This window comes from Micromys minutus (assembly GCF_963924665.1).
Source record: "Micromys minutus genome assembly, chromosome: X".
Classification (NCBI taxonomy): Eukaryota; Metazoa; Chordata; class Mammalia; order Rodentia; family Muridae; genus Micromys; species Micromys minutus.
In genome coordinates, this window is record NC_137970.1 from 42,232,587 (window position 1) to 42,241,071 (window position 8,485).

The 8,485-nt window shown below is 44.3% G+C and overlaps 1 pseudogene across 1 annotated transcript; it reads left to right on the forward strand.

The window, feature by feature from the left end:
* Window positions 1-2,390: 2,390 nt before the first annotated feature.
* On the forward strand, window positions 2,391-6,074 carry LOC308415440 (phosphatidylinositol 4,5-bisphosphate 3-kinase catalytic subunit beta isoform-like; annotated as a pseudogene). Its single transcript has 2 exons — window positions 2,391-3,033; window positions 3,584-6,074. The product of its transcript is annotated as a phosphatidylinositol 4,5-bisphosphate 3-kinase catalytic subunit beta isoform-like (transcript).
* Window positions 6,075-8,485: the final 2,411 nt, after the last annotated feature.

Below are 8,485 nucleotides of genomic sequence, written 5' to 3' on the forward strand. Positions count from 1 at the left end.
ATCACCAAATGGTGGTGGCCCATGCCTTTAAATTCCAGCATTTAGGAAGCAGGAACAGGTAGATCTCTGTGTGTTTGAGGCCAGCCTGGTCTACAGAGTAAGTCCAAGAGAACCAGAGCCGCACAGAGAAACCCTGTCTCAAAAAACTTAACAGGACAAAAACAAAACCACCGTAGGAACTGGTAAAGAGAAATCTGCTGTTTTAGTAATTCAAACAAGTTATACCAGAATGTTCCCCTGCCAGCTAGAGCCTTCTATCTGCTATGCTGCTGACCAAACTTTCCAAGCTTGGGTTTCCGCTTATGAGGATCTAAAGGGTGTATGGAATAGCCAGTCTTTTGTGTTCTATATACCTTTCTTGATGAGCATTCTCATCCTGATGAGATCTTGGCAGCTTTTATACCAATGCTCTACAGTTCCTGCCTTTAAAAATTGCTTTGGGTGCTTCCTGGCCATTCAGTATTCCTCAGTTGAGAATTCTTTGTTTAGCTCTGTACACCATTTTTTAAATAGGATTGTTTGATTCTCTGGAGTCTAATTTCTTGAGTTCCTTGTATATATTGGATATTGGACCTCTATGAGATGTAGGATTAGTAAAGATCCTTTCCCAAACTGTTGGCTGCCATTTTGTCTTCTTGACAGTGTCCTTAGACTTACAGAACATTTGCAACTTCATGAGGTCCCATTTGTTGATTCTTGATCTTAGAGCATAAGCCATTGGTGTTCTGTTCAGGAAAATTTCCCCTGTGCCTATGTGTTCTAAGCTCTTTCCCACTTTCCCTTCTAATAGTTTCTGTGTACCTGGTTTTATGTGGAGATCTTTGATCCACTTGCACTTGAGCTTTGTACAAGAATATGAGAAAGGATCAATTTGCATTTTTCCAAATGCTGAATGCCAGTTGAACCAACATCATTTGTTGAAGACGCTCTCCTTTTTCCACTGAATGTTTACAGCTCCTTTGTCAAAGACCAAGTGACCACAGGTGTGTGGGTTAATTTCTGGGTCTTCAATTCTGTTCCATTGATCTACCTGCCTCTCTCTGTAAGAATACCATGAGTTATATATATATATATATATATATATATATATATATATATATATATATATATATATATATATATCAATTGATTTGTAATATAGCTTGAGGTCAGGGATGGTGATTCCCCTGGAAGTTCTTAAGTTCTTTTATTGTTGAGAATAGATTTCACTATCCTAGGTTTTTTGTTATTCCAGATGGATTTGCAAATTGCTCTTTCCAACTCTATGAAAAATTGAGTTGGAATTTTGATGGGGATTGCATTAACAACCTCTCTGGAAATCAGTCTGGCATTTCCTCAGAAAATTTGACATAGTACTACCTGAAGACCCAGCTATTCCACTCCTGGGCATATATGCCAAAGATACTCCATCATATAACAAGGAAACATGTTCCACCACGTTCATAGCAGCCTTATTTATAATAGCCAGAAGCTGGAAAGAACCCAGATGTCCTTCAACAGAGGAATCAATACAGAAAATGTGGTATATTTACACAATGGCATACTACTCAGCTATTAGAAACAATGACTTCATGAACTTCCTAGTCAAATGGATAGAACTAGATCCTAACATCCTGAGTGAGGTAACCCAGTCACAAAAGAACACTCATGGTATTCACTCACTGATAATCGAATACTAGTCCCACAAAGCTCTGAATATTCAAGAAACAATCCACAGACCTTAGGGAGCTCAAAAAGAAGGAAGGCCAAAATGTGGATGCCTCAGTCCTTCTTAGAAGGGAGAACAAAATACTCATGGGAGGAAATACAAGGTAAAATACAGAAGCAGGGATTGAAGATCATTCAAAGGCCGCTTCACCTTGGGATCCATCCTATATGCAGCCACCACACTCAAGCAAGCACTATTACTGATGCCTAGAAGTACTTATTGGCAGGATGGGGATCCCTCCTGGGGGTTCTATCAGAGTCATACAGATACAGCTGAGCATGCTTGTAGCTAACCATCGGACTGAACATGGGGACCCCAATGAAGGTGCTAAAGAAAGGACTGAAGGGGTGTGCTCCGGGTCGGGCAGTGCAGCGGCTGCGATGGAGCGGGCCATGGTCGTGGGCTGTGGGCGGGTGTCGCGCTGAGCCCTGAAGGCAGCAGGAGGCTGGGAGCCTGGCAGGTGGGTGCCCGAGTCGGGCGGGCTCGGCTGTGGGAGCTGCTGATGGCGCTGCGGGATCGGGAGCCGGTGGGCGGCGCGCGGGGCAGTCCATCCTCTAATCTGAAATAGTCTTCCATGACTACTTCACATTTAAAAATAAGTTATATCATATATGCCCAGAAGACTGAAATGGAAGCTGTTACTTTGAGGGCCCCGAGGTTATGAATGTGCTTCCACCCTATAATGCCTCCTGCTATGGCAGACATCCTTGACATCTGGGCAGTGGATTCACAGATTGCATCTGATGGTTCCATATCTGTCGATTTCCTTCTGCCCACTGGGATTTATATCCAGTTGGAAGTACCTCGGGAAGCTACCATTTCTTATATTAAACAGATGTTATGGAAGCAAGTTCACAATTACCCAATGCTTAACCTCCTTATGGACATTGACTCCTATATGTTTGCATGTGTGAATCAAACTGCCGTATATGAGGAACTTGAAGATGAAACACGAAGACTTTGTGACGTCAGACCTTTTCTTTCGGTTCTCAAAGTAGTGACTAGAAGCTGTGACCCAGCAGAGAAATTGGACTCAACAATTGGAGTTCTTATAGGAAAAGGTTTTCGTGAATTTGATGCCTTGAAGGATCCTGAAGTGAATGAATTTAGAAAAATGCGCAAATTCAGTGAGGACAAGATCCAGTCTCTGGTAGGGCTGTCTTGGATTGACGTATCCACCCGAGCGCGAGCCGTCCGTCCTGGAGAACTTGGAAGATAAACTTTATGGCGGGAAGCAGGTTGTGGCTGTACATTTTGAAAATAGCCAGGATGTGTTTAGTTTTCAAGTGTCTCCCAATTTAAATCCTATAAAAATAAATGAATTGGTGTAGGGAGCCGTTTGTGCTGCACCCAAACATGGTGCCGGCTTCCCGCCGAGAACTCAGCAAACAGAGCTGTTGCCCAGCCAAGAGACTTAATGCACATGCACCACATAAGTCACAGCCCACTCTTGGGGCACGTGATTGAGCTACAGGAGGATGCACCAATCAGGTAGCAACACAAGTCTCTGAGGCATATATAGCAGTGCATTTTCTCCCTCACGTGGAAAGAAGAGGAAGACAGTGGGGAGATTTCGAGAGACCCCACGTGGAGGGATGGCGGAGAGGTGCCACGTGGAGAGGGACCCGATAGGAGAGATTGCGGGAGGTCCCGCGTGGACAGAGACTGGACAGAGAGATCGTTTGTGGGGGACTGCGCGTGAGAGGCTGTCTAGACAGTAGAACTCGGTAGGGAGTCCCCGACTCAGAGACAAGTTTCCTGCTCATGAAGCCCCTGCTCAAAGTGCTGTTCAATAAAGGTTATCCGCAGAAGAAGCTGTTTGTTTTGTTGCACGCCTGTTCCTAGCGGCGGGAAGCGTGGGCGCGTGACAAATTGGCAATCCAGAAACGCCTCACTATTCGTGGGAAGGAAGATGAAACTAGCCCCCGTGACTACGTGTTACAAGTCAGTGGGAGAGTGGAGTATGTGTTTGGTGATCATCCACTAATTCAGTTCCAGTATATCCGGAACTGTGTGATGAATAGGACCCTGCCCCATTTCATCCTTGTGGAATGTTGTAAGATCAAGAAAATGTCTGAACAAGCAATGATTACCATAGAGGCTGCCATCAACTGAAACTCGTCCAGCCCTCCTCTCCCTGTACCACCAAAGAAAACCCGAGTTATCTCTCATGTCTGGGACAACAACAACCCTTTCCAACTTGTCCTGGTAAAAGGAAATAAGCTTAATACAGAAGAAACCGTGAAAGCTCATGTCAGAGCCGGGCTTTTTCACGGCACTGAGCTCCTGTGCAAAACCGTCGTAAGCTCGGAGATATCAGGAAAGAATGACCATATTTGGAATGAACAACTGGAATTTGATATTAATATTTGTGACTTACCAAGAATGGCTTGATTATGTTTTGCTATTTATGCAGTTTTGGATAAAGTAAAAATGAAGAAATCAACAAAAACTATTAATCCCTCTAAATATCAGACCATCCAGAAAGCTGGGACAGTGCATTATCCTGTCACGTGGGTAAATACCATGGTTTTTGACTTTAAAGGACAGCTGAGATCTGGAGACGTGACATTGCACAGCTGGTCTTCGTTTCCTGATGAGCTGGAAGAAATGCTGGATCCCATGGGGACTGTGCAGACAAATCCATATGCTGAGAATGCAACCGCCTTGCATATTAAGTTTCCAGAGAATAAGAAGCAGCCTTATTATTACCCCCCCTTCGATAAGATCATTGAGAAGGCAGCTGACATTGCCAGCGGAGACAGTGCTAATGTGTCAAGTTGTGGTGGGAAAAAAATTTCTTGCTGTACTGAAAGAAATCTTGGACAGGGGCCCCCTGTATCAACTGTGTGAGAACGAAATGGACCTTATTTGGACCCTACGGCAAGACTGCAGAGAAAATTTCCCACAGTCACTGCCAAAACTACTCCTGTCAATCAAGTGGAATAAACCTGAAGATGTTGCTCAGCTTCAGGCGCTCCTGCAGATTTGGCCCAAACTGCCCCCCAGGGAAGCACTGGAGCTCCTGGATTTCAACTATCCAGACCAGCGTGTCCAGGAGTACGCTGTAGGCTGCCTTCGACAGATGAGTGACGAAGAACTCTCTCAGTATCTTTTACAGCTGGTGCAGGTTTTGAAATGCCAGCCTTTTCTTGACTGTGCCCTCTCCAGCTTCCTATTAGAAAGAGCACTTGATAATCGGAGGATTGGGCAGTTTTTATTTTGGCATCTTAGGTCAGAGGTGCACACTCCTGCTGTGTCCGTACAGTTTGGTGTCATCCTGGAGGCACACTGTCGGGGGAGCGTAGGGCACATGGAAGTGCTCTCCAAACAGGTTGAAGCACTCAATTAAGTTACAAACTTTAAATAGCTTAATCAAATTGAATGCAATGAAGCTGAACAGAGCTAAGGGAAAGGAGGCCATTGCACGCGTGCTTCAAACAGAGCGCTTACCGGGAGGCGCTCTCCGACCTGCAGTCGCCTCTGAACCCTTGTGTCATCCTCTCAGAGCTCTATATTGAAAAGTGCAAATACATGGACTCCAAGATGAAGCCCCTGTGGCTGGTCTACAGCAACAGAGCCTTTGGAGAGGACTCGATGGGAGTGATCTTTAAAAATGGCGATGATTTGCGGCAGGACAGGCTGACGCTGCAGACGCTGCGCCTGATGGATCCGCTGTGGAAAGAAGCTGGCTTGGACCTGCGGATGCTCCCCTATGGCTGCTTAGCAACAGGAGATCGCCCTGGCCTCGTTGAGGTTGTGAGCACCTCTGAGACAATCGCCGACATTCAGCTCAACAGTAGCAGCAATGTGGCTGCCACAGCAGCCTTCAACAAAGACGCGCTCCTGAACTGGCTCAAAGAGTACAATTCCGGGGATGACCTGGGCAGAGCGATTGAGGAGTTCACCCTGTCCTGTGCTGGCTACTGTGTAGCTTCTTATGTCCTCGGCATTGGTGACAGGCACAGCGACAACAGCATGGTGAAGAAAACCGGCCAGCTCTTCCACATAGATTTTGGGCATATTCTTGGAAATTTCAAATCTAAATTTGGCATTAAAAGGGAGCGAGTACCTTTTTTCTTACTTATGACTTCATTCGTGTCATTCAGCAAGGAAAAACGGGAAACACAGAAATTCGGCATGGGAATCTCTTCATCACCCTGTTTGCGCTGATGCTGACTGCAGGCTTCCTGAGCTCACAGCAGTCAAGGATATACGGTATCTTAAGGACTCTCTTGCCTTGGGAAGGAGTGAAGAAGAAGCACTCAAACGGTTTAAGCAGAAATTTGATGAGGCGCTCAGGGAAAGCTGGACTACTAAAGTGAACTGGATGGCTCACACGGTTCGGAAAGACTACAGGTCTTAGCACCCGCCCTGCTCTCCTGCTCCTGCCCGTTTGCTTCCTCTCCATTTTGCACTTGCACTACTGAACATGACCCTGCCAGCGATGCAAAGGGAATGAAATCCTGAAGCCCGGAGTGAAGTTCAGAGCACGGCGTCCCACAGAGCCTGGTCTGAACCACCCCACGCCCACCCTCTGTTCTTGAGTGTTCCGGGACTCCTCAGGAACAGCCGCAGCATGGAGGGCCCTTTCCTGCTGACCTTGCACGCCGAGGAATGCTACTAGGGACCGTTGGGGATCTTCTCTTTCTTTTCTTCAGTATTTGGTACTTTACCAGAGAGGTGTAAATACTTCTTTCCAGTGCTGTGACCAAATACTGCGACCCAGACAGTAACCTGCCACGTTTGGAGGCTGGGAACTGTTAAAAGAAAGGCATCCCCTCTCCTTTTTAAATCGTGTGAGCTACAAATTACATTGATTATGTTGAACTTATTATTTTTCAAAGGAAATATTTTAAACCTGTGAAAACTCACTAATTTTGTTAATATTTATCATGATGGCATCATTTCAGCCAGACTTGCTGAGAATCTATTGGTGGGGCAAATATATATAAATTTTTATAAAATTTCTGTGTTTTAAAGTTTTACAAAAGCGGAGCTTTTTCCTGAGTTACTTTTCGTTAACTGTGGATCCAGTTCTTCCGGCTGCTTCAGTATGAGGCACGCGTGAATGCGTTTTCTCTATGTAGCTCTGAGAGTTCATTTCATAGAACACAATACTTGATGTATCCAAGGAAGCGAGCAAATGAAAAGGAATCTATTTATGGAATAAACTCAAAACCTAAATGTCAGTATTTTAGTAATATGCCAGCTGTTCTTAATGTATTTATTAAAATGTATAACAATGTGAAAAAAAAGAAAGGACTGAAGGAGCTGAAAAGGGTTGTGACCTCATGGGAAAAACAACATTAACTAACGAAACTCTCCAAAACTCCCATGGAGTAAATACCAATCATTGAACACACATTGAGAGACCTATGGCTCCAGTTGCATATGTAGCAGAAGACAGCAGTGTTTAGCATCAATGAGAGAAAAGACCTTTGGTCCAGTGAGGGAACGTTTCCCCAATGTAAGGAAGTGCCAAGAAGTGAGATGGAGAGGGTGATCAGGAATGAGTGGAGACAAGTGGAGGGGAAGGGGGATGGGAAGCAGGGTGGGGGAAGGGGATAACATTTCAAATGCAAATACAGAGTATCTAATTAAAACCTGATTTGTTCTGCCTTTACCATATTCCTATGTTTTCATTCACTTAGTCAGTGGCAGGGATACAATTCGCCTGTATTCTTAACTAGTCATGCTAAGAAAGTCATAGTGAGTCTTAGCATTGGGGTCCTACTCTTGGCCTGTATTTCCACTAGAGCCACACTGCAGGTTACACTGCTCTTGCCATCTCTCTCTCTCTCTCTCTCTCTCTCTCTCTCTCTCTCTCTCTCTCTCTCTCTCTCTCTCTCCACCACAGTGGTCTGAGCTCCTGGTCACATCTCAGTCTTGCTTATTCTCCACTTTCTATTGTTATTGTTGTTGTCCTTGTTGTTATTGTCATCGTCGTCGTCATCATCCAGTATACAGAATACGCCCAAATAGCATTTATTCCAACAAATGAACATTTATTTAAAGGGATTTATGAAATCATATCATAACAGTTTTACTTTCAAAAGGCAGAGGAATCACTGATGTTTTGAACATATAGTATGGTAACACAAAACCAAAAGTTAAAGAAAAATAAGACAAATCTCTCCCTCTTCTCCCCAGCCTTGAGCTAATTCTTTTTCATAAGTCAGCCATAGATTTCATCCTGTAGATCTAACACAGGACTAGGAGGCTTAGTTTCATGAACAAGTGAGCTTTGGGGCTTGAAGAGCTTAAGTCTCTTTTCTTTAGGGAAGAAAGGTCATCTACATAACCCACAAAAAACAAGTGACCAACTGTCTTTTACTGAAGCTACTTCATAGAAGACAAAAGGAGAAAAGAATATAAAAGCAAAAGTCCTACCCACTTACATGTATAAAATGATTGGCATTCATATAAGACTATATCCCTTTCTATCCTCACAATGATAGACTATTGAGCAGGTATTAGAGTAATGCTTTTGAACAAAATCCAAAGCTAAAGTCAGCTTAGGGTTCCTCAGTCCAAGACAATTCCTACAGCATAGCAAGAAGACCTACAATTTTAGGCAGTGAACTAGGTGACTCTTGTAGCATGGGTATTGGTCCCAATTTCACTATAGGAAATGTCTACTGGTTTGCAAAGATTAGAAGTATGGAGTAAGACCTACAGTTCTTGCAGTTTTGAAGATGCCCTGTCTGGTATGTAAGAACTTCAGTATAACTGGGAGACTTGAGTGCAACTATAGACTAACACCAGGGCCTCACA